Source organism: Equus asinus, chromosome 11 (genome assembly GCF_041296235.1).
Source record: "Equus asinus isolate D_3611 breed Donkey chromosome 11, EquAss-T2T_v2, whole genome shotgun sequence".
Taxonomy (NCBI): Eukaryota; Metazoa; Chordata; class Mammalia; order Perissodactyla; family Equidae; genus Equus; species Equus asinus.
In genome coordinates this window covers 9,083,649-9,101,403 of record NC_091800.1, presented here as the reverse complement: position 1 = coordinate 9,101,403, position 17,755 = coordinate 9,083,649, and positions in this window count along the sequence as shown.

Genomic DNA, 17,755 nt, shown 5'->3' with positions numbered 1-17,755 from the left:
CTCTCCAGCACCAGTAAAGCCGTACCATTTGGCTCTTTTCTAGGATTAGCCTGTTCTGTTCCCCAGCCTGCATAAAGTGAAGCAGTCATTTGCTGCCTGGGGCTGCCTTTTCTCTCTCTCTTAGACTGGCTTTCTGCCCTGACACAACCAAGCCACACAGCTCCCTGTACCCTCATCAGAGTCAAATTTTAAGGTCCACCACATCAGGAACACGTTCTTGTGTCCATTAACCACTTAACACCTCACTGGCCAGTGCCTGAGGTACTGATGGAAGGGTGGGATGAACTGGTGACCTGGTTGACATTCTGTATTAAAAATTAAGAAGCCTGTGTGCATTCCCCCCATATCCTCTGAAAGATGATGATCCCCAGGAGCCCAGAGAAACAAGGGACAGCTCTTAGCTCCCTTGGGAGGGGGCCTGGCAAGAGCTCGGCTAAGAGTCAAGGGTCTCAACCAAGTTGGCAGGACAGAGCTCTAAATTTGGCAAAGAAACAGCACCAAGCAAATTCACTCATTCAAGAAATATTTACTGAGCACCTTCTACATGCTAAATCTAGTGCTAAGTGCTGGGAACACATAGTTAAGAGCAGCTTAAGTTCCTGTCCTCAGAGCTTACCTTTAGGCGAGGGGCATTGTCAATAAGCAGTCACAATGATACACGTAAGATGCAAATGTGATGTGGTAGTGGGAGAACTCGTTACAGAGGAATTCGATAGAAGGATTGGGGAAGGTTGAAAGATAAATATAGCTAATTAGGCAAAGGGCTGGAGCAGCAGGTGGGATGGAGGGTTCCAGGCAGACGCGACAGCTTGTGAGACTGCAGGGGAGGAGGTTAGCATGTTGAGGTCTAAGGCTGAAAGGCAGCCAGCCTTCCCAAGGGAATAAGGCAGGAGGGAATGTCAGGAGTGGAGGCGACAAGGCCAGACCATGCAAAGCCTCCTAACCATGTTCCCAGAGCAATGCGAAGGCACTGGTGCTCTCGGAAGGTCTTTGCTTTAAATGGTCACTGAGGCTCGTGCTGAGAACCGAGCTGGGGAGGCCAAGTGGGGAGGGTAGACCAGTTGCTTGCTGCTCTTGGTGGCGGTGGCAGCAGTAGTATTGGTTGTAAAGGTTTCAGTTGCTCAATAGTGCCCGTAGCCTGGGCTGGGACGGTGAGGGGGGACAGGAAGAAGAGAGAGGATTCCAGAAACATTTGGGAGATGCAGTCAGTGGGACCCGCCAGTGGGCTAGTAACTGCAGCAGGCTGGTTAAGTATTCCCTCCCTTCATACCTTCTTCTTGGGGCTCAGCACAGACTAATCCCCTCCCAAAGGCAGATGCTTATTGAGTTCGGACCATACAAGCAGGGAGTCCTTTGTTATACAACTCAAAAGGAGCGACAAGCGGCAGAGACCTTTTGAGTACAAAGACACGTGGGAGTTACACAAGCAGTCACTCTTGGGGGTGTAAAGATTCCATTGTCCTGTTTGTGCCTAACACTGAGGCCAGACCAGTGAGGGATGACTTTGTTCTCTCCTCCACTGGGGCGGTCCTCAGCCTCCCAAGTTCTGTCCATGGAAACCAATGGAAACCAAAGGAATGAGTGAGCAAACCTGGCTGAGGCCAGAAGTAGCAGGACCCCGGAGTGGGCGTGATCCAGGGGCTCATATAGAAGGGCGGTGAACAGAACGAGGCAGTCGCAGAGATGGGCTCCAGTGTGGCCGCGCCTAGCAGGAGGGTACAAAGGAGCCACGTGGGAATGGGTTCTACACTAGTCACACGGTGAACAGGGAAACTTGCAGACCGAATAAGAGAGCAGGACCCTGAGCCTGAAGGCTAAACTCCTCGATGTCACAGGTGAGCAAGGCCAGACAGCAGAGCTAGATGCCAGAGAGAGGCCCAGGCCGACTCGGGGTCCCTCAGAGCTCTTCCTACTTACTTTGTAGCAAGGAACTCAGATGCCAACTCTCAGCGGATAAAGAAGACAAGAATGACAGAAATGTAAGTGGGTCATTCAATTGGTTAATCAGATGGTCTAGGCAGACACCACATACAGAAAAGTATTGCCTAGTTGCACAATTTATTTTAAATTGCATTTGTTCTGTAGCACCTTTCTTGTTTCACAGAAAGAGAGTGGGAGAGAGAGACAGAGAGAGAGGAGGGCAGAGAAGAATGGAATTAAAGTCAAAAGTGTTAAGAAGGAATGTCTAAGGATGGATAACATGTTAAGGAAGCCCCGGGGAGAGGGCGACCCTAATCCCTGATGGCCCCTCCCCTCAAGAGGTCCAGATGGGACTTCTATCGGAGAGCGACATCATCGACCTGGTTCCAAGCTGTGTCTTTAGTCTCAGAGGCCAACGCTGTCCTCCCTTCTGGTTCCGTTGTGGAGCAGTCATCATACTTGGAGTGATACAAACCACACGTGTTTGGGTGTGAGGGTTCTGTGGCATTAAGTCCGTTCACCCAGGCGGCCAGGCACCCACAGGCAGGGTGTAGCCAGAATGTGGGATAGGGGCCCACGTGGGGACAGATTTCTTCCTGGGACAGCGCAGGTGAACTCTCAGGTCTGCTGAGTTATGTCAAAGCACTGAAGATTTTATTTTTATTTTTCATGTTCCATCATAGTTAAAACTTTTACATTGTTACAAAGGCGATGAAGTGTTGACTTGTTTCTCAGTGTACAAAACTTTTTTCCTGTGCTTTCAACAGTTCTATTTCATGTACTTCTGTCAGCAAGAAAACTCCCTTTGGGCAGCCACCCCGTCATCTTCCCTATCTCACCACTGCCAGCTTCCCAGGCAAACAGGTCAGCTAGACGTGATCTTTGCCCCCAGCGTGTTCACAGGATTGACCAAACACCCAGCTGCGTGCATGTCTCCCCCAGCCCAGTGGATGAATCTGCAGTGTTGAGAGAAAAATAAGAATGCTTCTTGGACCACAACTGCCACAGGCAGAGGCTCCACGTCCAGCTTCTACCGCCCTGAACTCGCTGGACTTGGTACGTGAGCCTTCCAGCTCTGAGCCACACAAGCCTAATCTGCCACTGGGACTGAACGTGCATAGAACACGCAGACAGGAGCAACGGCGGCGGGCAGGCCCATGCGGTGGGTGCTGGGGTAGAGGAGAGTGCTGGGTTTCACTCGGAGCCTGGGTGTGAGCCCTTCATTCAAACCCTTCCTTCCGTGGTCTTGGGCAAGCAGGAGCCAGTGCGCCGGAACACATGCCCCTCTGGGTCCTGATTCTCCTCCTCCCTGGGCATGTGGACCCCTCAACCCCTCGGAACCACAGTTCTGTCACTCCTACACTTGACGCAGAGACACCGGCCCCCTCAGAGAGGATCCAGACAAGGCAGGTGTGGCAGCCTTCAGGTGCATGTAGTGCAGCCCATTGCTAAGGGGCTGTGGCCCTCAGCACTGTTCCTCAAGGCCTGCGTCGGGGTGACAGGTAGACTACAATAGAGGCTTGTGGGTGAGAGGAGGTGAAAGCTGGCCTAAGGGAAGCTGGCTACATGACTCCCTCCTCTGCCAAGCTGCTGGCTCCGGCTGGCCCAGGGCTTGTCACCTGGCTCTCTGTACCTCTCCCCCTGGGCCACCTGTCTGAGCTGACACTTATCAGGTCCTCATGGTCCACAGGCTAGTGAAATCCGATGAGTTCTGCTTCCTCCTGGCCTCTGGGCATTACAGGAATCTCGACCTTTGGGTGGAAACAAAGCAGGAGTGTGGTTCTATTTACGCTGCTAAATCCATCTCCAACCCCATCCTCATTCTGGGGCCCTCCCCCTAGAATTACTACCTTCGTTGACATCCTGTACAAATGTCCCAACTTTGTCATACGGGAAAGAACAGTCTCCCTCCTGGGGCAGACACTGGTTAAGCTAGTCCTTTCTCCATGGCTGGTCTCACTTGTCATCAGGGTTATTTCCACCCATCCCACTGTGTCTCAGAGCTCTCTCCTGACAATGGCAATGACCCCATATACTGCAGAGTAAGCAGCAGCAGTTCCACTTAAGCCCGTTGCAAAGGAGAAAGGGATCTACAGGCCATTAGCCAGATGGCCTTTCCTGCCATCTTGTGTCTAGGACCTAGAAATCGTGGCACTCTCGTTTCAACTGTGCAATATTTTGCTTCTAAGCTGTTTATGTAATGGGAAGAGTATGTGTGTGTGTGTTTACCATATTAAACAGATGTGGGTTTTTTGTTTTTGTTTTTGCTTTTTTTTTTGCCGAGGAAGATTGGCTGTGAGCTAACATCTGTGCCCAAAACTTCCTCTACTCTATAGGTGGGTTGCCGCCACAGCATGTCTGACAAGTGGTGTAGGTCCACACCTGGGGTCTGAGCCCATGAACTCAGGCCTCTGAAGTAGAACACGTTGAACTTAACCACTACGCGATGGGGCTGGCCCTTAAACTTATGTATTTTTTATGCCACATTGATTGATTGTTTTCCTGTGGCTCTTCACATGATGAATCAATGAAGTTTATTGGCAGTGGTGGGAGAGGGAGATGGATACCACCTTAAAAAAACAAATTGGGGGCTGGCCCAATGGTGCCATGGTTAAGTTTGCACGTTCCGCCTTGGTGGTCTGTTTGCTGGTTCCGATCCTGGGTGCGGACATGGCACCGCTTGGCAAGCCATGCTGTGGTAGGCGTCCCACATTTAAAGTAGAGGAAGATGGGCATGGATGTTAGCTCAGGGCCAGTCTTCCTCAGCAAAAAGAGGAGGATTGGCAGCAGTTAGCTCAGGGCTAATCTTCCTAAAAAAAAAAAAAAAAGACATCATTATATACTTTGAGTCTCCAATTAGAGATTCTCCAGTCTGTAAAGAAACAGTCTTGAGAGCCAGACCTCACTGATGCAGAAAATTTCTAAATCGAAAAGCGTCCATTTATGTGACAAGAACCAGTGTTGGCTGTGTCAACATGGAGTGTTACCATAAGACATGGTGCAGGGGGAAAGCGGGGTGTACTGTCAGGTAGAAGATCCCTCCTGGCCCTGGAAGATGCTTGCAGAAGTTTGAACGAGACCATTCCTGGATGAAGGTGTTGCTTGGGTCTCTGAGCAGGAGAGTAAAAGGAAGCAGACAATAAAAATCTCCATAGACACCCCAGATAAGCTGAGAGAGAGTCCAAGAGCACCAGGCCCAGGAATCTGCGTCTGCCTCTACCCTAAAATGATCTTGTAAATGCATTTCCAAGAAACCCTAGTTTCCAGCTCAGTTGACCTACTTCTGCCTCCTTAGCACTCGTCTCAGAGCTCCTCAGGCAGAAAACGTGTGGTCTGTCTTTCTTCGTTTCCCCGGGTCTTCCTCCTCCCTCCCTCCCTCCCTCCCTCCCTCCCTCCACTCCTTCCTCCCTTCCCACAGTAATTCATGAATATACTTAAAATAATTAAGCTTACAGGAGGCCACAAACAAAATGTTAGCCTTTGTCTTTACAGCTCCTTCTCTAAAGCTAGCAATCTTTTTCTCTCTTTCCCTATTCTTTAACCCTCTTATGGTGATTACTTGTAACGCTGTTTCTTATCTTTCAGAGCAGAGAGAAATAGTTTCTATGACAATCTGCCCTGAAGGATTAGGAATTCAGCTCCAGAGTTCCTCTCACCATCCCTTCCTAATTCCCTTTCCCAATTTTTGTTATAGTTATTTTTATTTCTTCTAATAGTTAGTTGCCTTTATGACTTTAAATAATAAGCATAGACCCCAATTTCTTGATCCATTCACTTTGCATTGTACCCATGGACTCCCAGCCTTAAAGATCAGGAAATGAGTCCACTCCCCCACCCCCAGGGTCAGTTAGTTCGATCACATTTAGGTAGTCTAGGCTTGCAAACTTTACATTCACTTTTGTGACTAAATATGTCTTTCATACTTCATCTTTAAGTTGATTTTAAACATTGAAACTGCATAAATAGACCTATAATGTTATAATTATACAGAGTCATTGCATAAATGAGAGTGTTATTGAATCTGCAAAGCAGGAAATATAATGTTTGCCCTCAGAATCTTGCCTCTGAAAGCAGAATCATCTAGCCATCAAGTTACAATAGTTTTCTTTGATCCTGATCTCAGTGATCACTGCTTATTTTTCCATACCATTCTCCCTCTTTGATTCCTTTTCTATTTTGCTGGTGTGTATCTAGGAATAACTTCATTTGTCTAAAGTTTGTGAAAATATACGACTTTTTCTGAGTCCTTGCATACCCCCAAATGTCTACCTTTTTGTTCCCATTTATTTGACAATTTCGTTTTGTTTTTTACTTACATTTTTTTCCTTTTTTTTTTTTTTGGTTATTGAGGTATAATTTGTAAACAGTAAAGAAAACAAGTCTTAAGTGTACAGCAGGATGAATTTTTGTGTGTAATCATCACCCATATTAAGATATTGAACATGCCCACCTCCCAGAAAGCTCCCTTCTGGGTCAGTGCTGCTGCGTCACCAACTCAGGCAACTATTCTGGTCTCTATCACCATGGGTTATTTTGCTGTTCTGAATTTGACATAAATTGAATGAGTTTCTACTCCATATTTGCCGTCTTTCATTCAACATATTGACTATGAGATGATTCCACGTCGTTGCTGGTATCAGTAGTGTGTGCTTTTAAAACTGCTGTGTAGGGAGGAGTTCATCCATTGTCCTGTTGATTGACATTTGGATTGTTTCCAAGTTTGGGCTACTACAAATAAGTCTGCTAGGAACTCTCTTGCACATATCTTTTTGTGAATGTCTCTTGGATATGTAGTAGATACTGTCAAATAGATTTCCAAAGTGGTGGAATCATTCACTCCCCTACCAGCAAGGATGAGAATGGCAGTTGGTCCACTTCACCAACACTTGTTGTTGTCAGTCCTTTTAGTTTTAGTCATCCCGGTGGGTATCTCATTGTGGATTTAACTTGCATTTCTCAGATAAGTAAGGATGTTGAGTCCCTATTTGTATGTTTATTGGCCACTTGATATCCTTTAGTTGATCATTTGACTGGAGATATAATTCCAGGTTCAAAATCACTTTCAATATCAATGACATTGCTGTCATTGACAAGATGACTGTGGACAATTTTTGTTCATCTTTTTATGTAAGCCACTTGCTTTCATCCCTCTGGAAGCTTTCAAACTCTCTCTCCATCGTTGAAGTCCTGTAGTTTTAATGGGATGAGGGTAACATGGGTTTTTTTCATTAAAATTGCTTGGTTCTCAGTGGGTCTTTTCAATGTGAAAACTCCTGTATTTCTTCAGCTAAGGAGATGTTCTTCTCTTAGTTACTTGAAAATGTCTGTTAGACAGCTGTTGGATAACCTGGATTCATCCTCTGCATCTTTTAACTTTTCTCTCATTTTTTATCATGTTTTACTTTCTGCCTTGGGTCCTGGGAGACTTCCCTAACTTCCCTAACATTTGACATAATCAAGTCAAATGAGCTTTTGTCTTCCAAGAGACCCTTGGAGGATGAATCTAAGGTTCCTGTGGGCTAAATAACCACAGGATTAAAAAGGCAAATCACAGACCAAAGAGCCCACTGCCTCATTGTTGATGACAAAAACAAACAACTGAGCCTAGATCAAAGGACTTCGTCGGGGTCATCCAGCCGCGAGTAGCGATCACGGCTAGAGCGCCTGGTTACTTTTCCATTATATCCCATGAATGACCCCAGAGGGGAGACAGCTTTAGTGGGGGCTCTTCACGGCCACTAGATACGTCATCTAGTCATGACCTATTCCCTACAGAAACCCTCTCCCAGCAGCCGGGCTTCCAATGTCTCCCTCTTCCTGTGTCACCCTGGAGCATGGATCTGTCCCACATGCTCTAACACCTCCCATTGATGAACAGCCATGTACAGAGTTGGCTTATTCTTAGACATTTCTGCCTGGATGTCTTTTCTTCCCAGCGAAGCTCCCTGAAGGGAAGGATGGCTCATGTTCTTCTTCTGGTTCCTCCAGAGCATAGTGCTGGCTCCACTAAGAGGGTAGAAGGTATATTTGGGACTCTCTGGGCTCCTGCAGGTGGGAACACATCTTATTCATCTCTGAAATACCAAGTAACCCAGCAGAGTGCCTGGAGCATTGCAGGCACCCCATGTATCTTTATCGACCGAGAGAATTTCCATCAATCTGAACCAGAAGACCTTACACAGCCTGTTTTTCTTAAAACTGTCTTTTCAACTCTGGGACTCCATGTGGCACAGTTAGTTAAAAGCTAATCTGCTTTGGGGACAGGAAGAGACTTCTCTTATTAACTCTGGGTCTTCAAGCAACTTACATAACTGTCTGACCTTCATATGAGGTAGGTCATTTCCATGGGACCTGCGCAGGTGGAGGGGAAGCGGGGGGTGTGGCAGAGGCAGAATTGCTGCTGTATGTGGTTGTTTCGAGAGTAAAATGAGCTAGAGAACTCGAAAGTCTGTCAGTTAGGGGTCCTCCCCTTTCCCTTCTCATCCACAAGAGCCATCAGCCCAGCCGCCCACTCCCTCAGCCCCTCACTTGTGGGTCATCAAGAAAGGCTTTGCTATTGGGGCTGGCCCCGTGGCTGAGTGGTTAAGTCTGTGCGCTCCGCTGCAGGCGGCCCAGTGTTTCGTTGGTTCGAATCCTGGGCACGGACATGGCACTGCTCATCAAACCACTCTGAGGCAGTGTCCCACATGCTACAACTAGAAGGACCCACAACGAAGAATATACAACTATGTACTGGGGGGCTTTGGGGAGAAAAAGGAAAAAATAAAATCTTTTAAAAAAAAAAAGAAAGGCTTTGCTATAAATTAAATGGAAATGTCTTTAGTGATCAATCTACTGAGCTTTGCTGAAGGAAAGGTTGTTAAAATTTAGAACCTTTCATTTTCTTCTTAATGAGCTACCTACACTGGAGGGAGTGATAAATATAGCCTTTCTCATCCATTTGAATCAGGCAGCTACAGAAAGATTTTTAAAAACTTGCTCTAATTAAGCTTTACACAGGCTGTTCTCAATATTCATTCAGGTCTTTCCCTTTCTAATAAGCTGCAAGTTTCGCTGCTGCAGAAGGCTCCAGGGACCCCACAGTGCTATTGGAAAACGGAAGCCAGTCTGCCCCTCAGGACCCCGTGTCCACTCCCCTCCCTGCGTCAGGAACTGGCACTGGCCTGTCGTCTGGTGAGCTCAGCCACCTAACCCTGTCCCCTCCCTGCCAGGGGACCCCAGGAGCCTGAAAGGCAAGCCGGCAATGCAGGCCAGGGCTGCAAAGCCACCATTTATACTTCTATGAACAGGAGCCCACGTCATGGCAACTTCTGACAGAGGCCGGATGGAGGTGGGAGTCAGGCTTTTTATTTTTAATTCCTTTCAGTCAAAATGCAGGTGGGAGTTTCCAAAATGACACATGCAGATTCAATCAAGAAAGATTTTCTGAGCACCAGCAGTGTCACCTCACTGTCAAATTCTCCACAGTGAATATTCCTAGCTTCCTTCACTCGCCCCCCACCCCACTCCTCTCCGACCCTCCACTGACGTCCTTGTCTCCTGGTTCACGGAGAAGACAGTTGGGAATCCTCAAAGCTTTTATCCACAAGTCAGGGGAGCAGCCAGCCACTCCCAGCCTTCCTCCCTTCTCCGTCTTCCACAGAGGACGTGGATTTTCTCCCACGAAGGCTGATTCCCATCCTGGCTCTGGTTCCTGGTCCCTTGCACTTTCTCAGGGTCCGGGGATTGTTGATTGTTACCCACTCTGTGTCCTCTCCCTCCCACAGCTTCCCCTTCACCGTTGCCCTCTCACTGCATTTCAGGACCACCCAGAGTTGATCGAGGGGAGCCTCCCGACCCCCTCTCGCCTAGCCTAGCCATGAGCCTGCCCTTCTCAGGCAAACTTCTCAAAGGAGATGTCCACAGGCCCTGGTGCTCCACAGCCCCTGGGTGCTGGCCGGGGCCCTGCTCAGGGGCATTAGCGCTCTCTGAAGGGGAGCTTCCAGCTGCCTTCTGCAGGGCTCTAGAAGGTGCCTTTACCGACATCTTGAAGGACATGATCAAATTTTATAGCTCGACTAATTGGCTTACAAGCATTTAAAATTGAGTCCTTTTACTACCTCAAATTATATTGCCTTCATGCTGTATTTATTTATTGTCTGCATGTCTGTCTTCCCTACAAGATGAAGCCAAGTTCCACAACAATAGAGATCCTGTGTGTCCTTGTCACTGGTGTATCTCTGGGTCTGGAGCAGTGTCTGGCTCCTGTGAGTTCATTCTTAATAATCATTTGTTTCCAATTGTTCAAATTGTAAGTAAACCCCAAAGCTGCCAATACCATCAAGAGACACATTAAAAACCCAGTTCACGGGGCTGGCCCCATGGCTGAGTGGTTAAGTTCGTGCGCTCCGCTGCAGGCGGCCCAGTGTTTCGTTGGTTCGAATCCTGGGTGCGGACATGGCACTGCTCATCAGACCACGCTGAGGCAGCGTCCCACATACCACAACTAGAAGAACCCACAGCGAGAAATATACAACTATGTACTGGGGGGCTTTGGGGAGAAAAAGGAAAAAATAAAATCTTTAAAAAAAAAAAACCCAGTTCACCAAAAAATGTTAAAGATGGGTGAAATTAGGTCAAGGGTATCCAAGTATTCATCAAACTATTCTATTCATTTTTTCTGTAAGCTTAAAATTAAAAAAAAAAAATCAATGGGAGAAAAATCCCACCTAAAATAGTGTCTTTCAGTTTCAGAGCTATTTTTCATGATTGAAATTAATATTCTAGTAAGAGAATTCCAAATCCTTCCCTAGTTTCTCAAAAAATCACCTTCATCTTTTTATTCACACTTGAGAACCAAAAACTGAGCAAGAAATTAATTTTTCACATCTTTTTTTCTACTGGAGAAACTCATTTTCTCTTCACAAAGTCAGGGAGTGTTTTGTCACTGTCCTCAGAACTACAAGGTTCCCCTGCCTGGTACTTTGGGTGGGTGGGCAGAGATCACAGAAGCCGAAATTCCCAGAGGATCCTGGGATGATGTCCCTGAGAGATGAATTGTCAGTGTCTGATATGCTAGGTTCCGTGTCTGCCCAGATCCCTGTAGTCTCACTCTCCTCACTGGGCTCAGACACAACAATGATCTTGATTTCTTTTAGTTAATTTGGGGAGCTTTGCTAAGTTTGTGTCAGATCCCCTTTTTATCAATAAGAAAAAGCAGTGAATGTTGCCAACCTGTTTATCACAGCCTACAGCATAACATCAGTATCCCAGAAGACTTGAGACATGTTCTGATGCAGGTTCTGGGTTTCTTGTTGGTTTCTTGGACATGGTTGTATAAAAAAAGTAGAATTAAAATGGCAAGTAGAATTAACCAATGGCAAAGCATATCAAACGAACATAGCTATTAAAAATCACAAAACCATGTGAACTCAGTCATTATGATCCGATAATTGACAGATCTCTTCATCCCCTACAATCCACTCCAGGGCCTATGAATGAGTGGGGCTCATGTACACATTCAAGAGAAGGCACAAAATAGGTCAGAGGTCCTGATCACAGGCAAGTGGTCAGCCAGATACAAGGACTCAGGACACAGAATCTAAATGTCAGCCAGAACCACGGGCTGAGAAAGGTCCCCTGAGAGAGCCGGTAGGAGAGCACGAAAAGTAAAGGCCAAAGGGAAACTCTGTAGACATTGATACTTAAGAGGTAAACAGAGAGAGACAACTCCACAAAGGATACTTTCTAGAAGTGAGCAGAGAGGTAGCAGGAAAATTAGAAGGGAGAGACATCTCAGAAGCCATGGGAAGGAACAGTTTCCAGTCCAGGGGTCTCTCACTGGTGCTACATGCCAGGCAAGAGCGTAACTTGTCCAGCAAGAAAAGGAGAGGAAGTGTGTAACAGATTTAGCAAAATAAAAAGTGGAAACCATTGACAAATTTAAGGGGAGCAATTTCAGGAGAGTGGTTTGCAGTATATTGAAAAGGAACATATACAAGAACAGATGGTGGCTGGAGGGAGATTTGGGATTGGGGTCATTTGGTTTTTCTGAAAGATGGAAGGGGCAAGAATGTTTATGTGGCTTCAGGGAAAGAGTCTATAGGGAGGGTGAGGTTGCAGCCTCAGAAAACAGCATAGTAGTGGTTGTTTGAACAAGATCTTCGAGGATGTACTAAGGTGAGTTCCAAAGGACAGGTGGGAGGATTAACCTTAGAGGCAGAAGAGCACACCTATCTGACGGAGCCATGAGAGGGAGACACAGGTGGGTGCAGACGCGGTAAATCTACAAGGCTGCCTGGGAAGGGGCTGCTTGGAGAGTCCCTATCTTGTGACTTTCATTTTCTTAGTATAATGGGAAGAAAAACTGTCTGCTAGAAAAGAAGAGAGGGAGGACTCGGGTACATAGATAACATTAATGCGCATTCCAGGGTGGGTGGAGAGGGGAGCTGACGGAGGAGGTGTGCAAGCTGGTTAGGCTGCATTGAGAGCCCATCTGGGTGGCAGCATCAGTGTGCAGGGGGCCTGATTTTCTCCACTGGGACTCAGGGGTCCAGGTATAGGGCTGAAGAAGTCAAGTGGTTGTGTTGCCTTAAGGTTGGGGTTCTTTAGGGTAGGTGTGATGGGAGGGCAAGAGAGTCTAGGGAGCTGGGGAGAGGAAAATTGCTGTGGTAGATGTGGGCTCTGGGTTGTTGGGGAAGAAACCAAAGCCAGAGGCAGCTGATGATGAGAGAAAATGGCTTGGGACCACACGTTGTGACAAGATGGCAGTAAGAAAGTGAAAAGGCTGGAAGGATCGCAGGTCCACATGAGGATGGGAAGCTGGAGTTACAGTTGATGGATGGAACGGTGCTGGTGATGACAAGGGAACAGGGAGCCCCATGGAGTGGGATGCCGAAGAGCAGTTGAACCTTCTGAGGGGTAGATGTCCAAATGAACAGAGAACTCCTCCAAGGAGAGGGTGGACTTCAGGCCGGGGACGAGAACCCAGGGCTAAGATGAGCGTGGATGCAGAGAAGAGCAGCACAAACCGCGCTCAGCCTCTCGCAGCCCCTGTGCCTCATTCCAGGGTACTGAGTGCCTATCCACTCTGATAAATTATAAACTCCTTTGACGTTAGGGGTATTTTTATTCTTTATGTCACTTCATCAGGAGCAGTCCTATCAAAACATAAACATAAGTGGGAGGCAGGACTGCTCAGATCAGCCCACCAGACTGTGTCCTTGGCTTCTCGATTTGCCCTGGGACCTCCTGTAGCTGACAAGAGCAAAGCTGTGTGTAAATTCAGCTGGGTTTGAGATCACGAGTCAGAGCCTGTTTTCTGTGACGGCCTCCCTACCCCTCAGATTTTCTACCTGTGATGAACATGGGCACCTCCCCCACTGCGCACCAGAACATTTCCAGGGCGAATCTCCAGTGGGCATTTCTGGCTTCATTTAGGCTTTAGGGTTTGTCTTTTCACTGTCTTCCAGGGGCCCAGTCCAGTCTCAACCTGGGCCCCCCGGTGCTGTCACCGCTTTTCTCCTGGTACACTGTGGCATTATTGCCCTTTGAAACAAAAGAATAGTCGTACCCTCTTTTCCCAAGACAGAGTTCTCCTACCACTACTTGCTCCTGGGAACGTATTCCTTAACTATTTCAGTTGTCCAAAGAGAACGCTTCTGTGCAGGAGCTTGGAATTCTCATTTCGTCCTTTGTTCGGGAAAAGGTTGAGAGACTGGGGCTCCTTTAGTATTGGGGGCTGCAGCTCTCAGGGCCCTGGGACACGAATAAAATCCTTTATTAAAGTTAGTCAAATGCAGTGGACTGTGTTTGAGGGAAATGAGGGCAAATGCCGAGAAAAAGAGAAAGAAGGATTTACGACGGGCTGGGGTGGGCCCGCTCGGGCTGATGAGCACGGCGGTGGGGTCTCAGCACATCAGAGCCCGGCTGCCAGTGTGATTTATATGGAGCAGAGCCCTCCCTAGCCTGGATTTTAATAGGAGCCAGAGGAAACCATCAGGTCAAACCAGCTGCCCCATCCCTGTGGTTTTACCTGTGCACGATTAGGAGGCTACTGTTTCCACATCGCCATGACAACAGAGGATTAAAGAAATCCACTCAGAATTCTGGGCTGACAAGTGCCAGGCAAACATTTCATTCCTGCTTTTATAATGGGTGGTGGGGAATGTCAATTTCTGTGCCAAGAACCAGAAACGTTAAAGTGAGCTGGAAAGCAATGGCAATTTCATCAGGCGAAAGTTACAGCCCATTACCCCGGGGGACGGGAGAATGGCCCTCCTGGAGAGCAGAAGGCCAGCTAAAGATCCAGCAAACCCATCCCTGCAGCCAGGCCCGCTGTCGCTGCCAGGAGAGCGAAAAGGGGAGGGAAACTCAGCTGCATTACAGGGTATTGTTGGTTCCAGCTGAGCGCAGCTGTGTTTCAGCAGAAGACAAATTCACCCTCCAGGACCTCAGTGCTGCATCAGCCTGCCGACTCCCGACGCTGCCCTCACGTGGCATCCCACCCTCTCCCTTCTGCTCACCCCCTCCCCCTCCTCCAAAAAGGGGGGGCCCCTCACCACCCATCTCTTCTCTTTGCTACGTGGTAGTGAATCATAGCAAGCAACGTCAGGGAAAGTTTCTCCTGGGAGACTAAAGCTCTGAGCCCTGCATTGATGCTGATGGAGTCACAATGAATCACACTTCAAAATGATTCTAATTTCCTCAAGCTGAAATAATAAGAGAAAGATCCATCTGAGAAGAATCTCATGCTTAGGGCCACCAAATATTCCCAGGATCCGGGACACTTGTACTCGGTTCCTTTACCTCTGCCTACATCACGCTCAAGAGAATAATTCCTTAGATAATTCCTTTGCTTAAGAATGCCACTGTCCACCTAGTGCTGTGACTGTGATGCCGGGCTGGAATTTGCTTGCTGGAGGCTAGTTTATTCCACGGGCTTAGAATTAGGTCATTGGGAGAGCCACATAGTAATTTATGTAAATTAGCATGCACCAGTATGCAGAAATATAACAACACATTTTTCTAAATTTCCTGAAAAATAATATCTTGTAAGCTTCTCAATATGGCAATTCATCAGTTTGGCAGTTATATTTAGATCATATCAACTAAAATGCACGAAGTACCCAGTATGTGCTAGGTGTTGTCAGTACCTAATTTCATCTAATCCGTGCAGACCCGTGTCGGCCTCACTTTGCAGATGATGCATCTGAGGGTAAGTGGCTGATCTGAGGTCAGGTGGAGGTGGGGTCTCAGCCCACATCCTGTGCTCTCCCGCCTCCGCGCATCTTTGCACAGATGCCTCCCTGAGCAGCGAAGGACCCTCTCCGCGGAGAGCTTTGTTCTGGCGTGGAACAGTTTCTCCATGTGATACTGTTCTGGAAGCCTGGGAGATGAAACAAGTAAAAGTGGACTCACTGGTCGAGTGTGTGGGATGCAGCCTTTCAACTACTCCCTGCCTCTCCCTCCCTCTAGAGCACCCCCTGGGCCCTGTGGCACCACCTGAGGACCCCGCCCTGCAGCCCCCTCATAAGCTGTTTGCTTGGGGCCTGTTGGCAGGACGCCTCCAGAGCGCAGGCCCTGACTTTGCACTTTCAGTGCTGGCATCGTGCAAAGCCCTGTGCCTAGTCTGCCAACTTCTCACCAGGTGGATGAGGACTCCGGTGGTTCTCAGAGCCGCCTGCTCTGCGGTGCTGAGGGAAGGGTGATGTCAGGGCTGGGCTGGGCTCCCGGTTGCCCCTCTGACTGTTTAAATGCAGCAGGTCCTCACATGCACTGCCTGTGTGGCAGGTCCTCAAACAGCACCCTTAGGAGCTGTTGCTAACTTTTCAGGTATGATGATCACATTGTGGTCATATGAAATAAAAGCCTGCATCTTTTAGAGGTACATCCCAAAGACCTACAGATGTGCTTAAAAACGATTACTTCAGCATTATCCAGCAAGGGGGTGTAGGTGCTTGCGATAATAGATGAAACATTTGTTTTGTTGAAGTTGGGTAATGGGTACATAAGGGTTTGTTATACCATTCTTTCTACTTACGATGTTTGAAATTTTTCAAAAGTTTAAAATATATAGGCAGATGGATGATGACAGATAGATGCATAGATAGACGACAGATTAGATGGATAGATAGATAGACAGATAGATAGATAGATAGATAAGGGTACCGGCAAAACAAAAATCAGTGGTAGGCCCTTGCCCCAGAACCACCATCTTTCCCTCTTTCAACTTGTTGCTCCCTGCCCTCAGGGGTCTGTCCTGCTGCTCTCTGCAGAGTCCGCTCCTTTTCCTGCAGTGGTAGAAGCCTTTACACCTGCTTCTCTGACTCGTCGCCTGGGATTCTGCCCCAGCTCACAGTTCTGCCCGCGCCTCTGGTTTTGGCCTCTCCCCCGGGTTAGAGCGTGACATGTCTCTCCATGAAGGTTTCTGGCGGAGCCTTCACCATCCAGTTCACCCTGGGAACAATTAAAACTTCTTTCCAAAGCTCAGATCCTTTCATGATCTCCCATTTTACAGATGAGAAAACAAAGGCTTAAGTAAGCTACTCAAGCCCACACAGCTAGAAAGTGGTAGAATGAGCCTTGTGAACTCAATCAATTCGACTCCAGAGACTGCCTGGCGACCTCTGCATCATGTAGACACTGTTTGTGACCATTGTAAATAACCAACCCAGCAGGAGCGGACCTCACAAAACCGATGGAGCAATTGTCATCATTTTTTTAGTATTAAAAATAGTATAATAGAGAAAGTAATCCACAATGCAACCATTCTAACAAAATAGAAAACTTTTTCTTTCTGCATATATCTTATATAGTTATGTTCATAACAAATAAAATAATACACATTTTTATGTTCTGATTTTCAAATATTATATCACAAGCATTTCTTTGTATTGTGTTTCTTCATGATGTCATTCCAAATGTGCTGTAGTTTTATTACAAATCCTCCTCTTTTTGGAACTTTTTGTTTTGCTTAATTTTATGCTGTTTGAAATAATCTGAGAATTAATATCTTGAGGCATATAGCTGTTTCTACTTTATTTTTTCTTCCCTGTTAATTCCCAGAGATAAGATTATTAGATCAGAAGCTAAATAATGTAATCATTATTTATTTATAAATAATTACATTATTTATGCCAATGTAATCATCCCATTACACACGCACGCACACACGCATGTGCTTAGAAAGAGAAGCCACACTCCGCCTCGTTAGTGCTGCCAACACATGCAACGGCTCAGGCTCATAGCAGCCTCTGCGCACACAGCAGAAATTGTTCGAGGGAAGAAGGAACAGGAGGAAATGTAAGAGCACGAGGTGCTGACGTGTCTTCTTCACTTAAAGTTTCGCCACTTAATAATTCCACAGCGGCTGTGCAAATAGCTCCAGCTTCTATGAATTTCTTCATAATCCTCTGTAATTCTCTCAGTCTGAGAAGAATCTCTTTCAAGTTGCTAAGGCTCGATTATATCTTTTTGTCTTAAAAAAATCTCTATTTTGTTCTCATTATAAATTTAATTAAGACATGCAAATTGTGGAAAATCTATAAAGCATAGAAAAGTTTAAAAAAGGGAACAAAGTTCGCAATCTTGTCACCTCAAAAAATCACTGCTGTATTTCTTCTTCTTTATTACCACATGTATGAAACAAAATTGCTAATGTATGTATTCAGTTTTGTAGCCAGATTTTTTTAATTCAATATTATGAGTATCCTACCAAGTCATATTTTTTCCAAAAATGATTTTCAATACTAATATAATATATAATTATAATATGCAATATATAATTATAATTGTATGATATTCAGATAATATTACCTAAGTATATCACCATTTGTTTTATGATTTTCTTAATGTT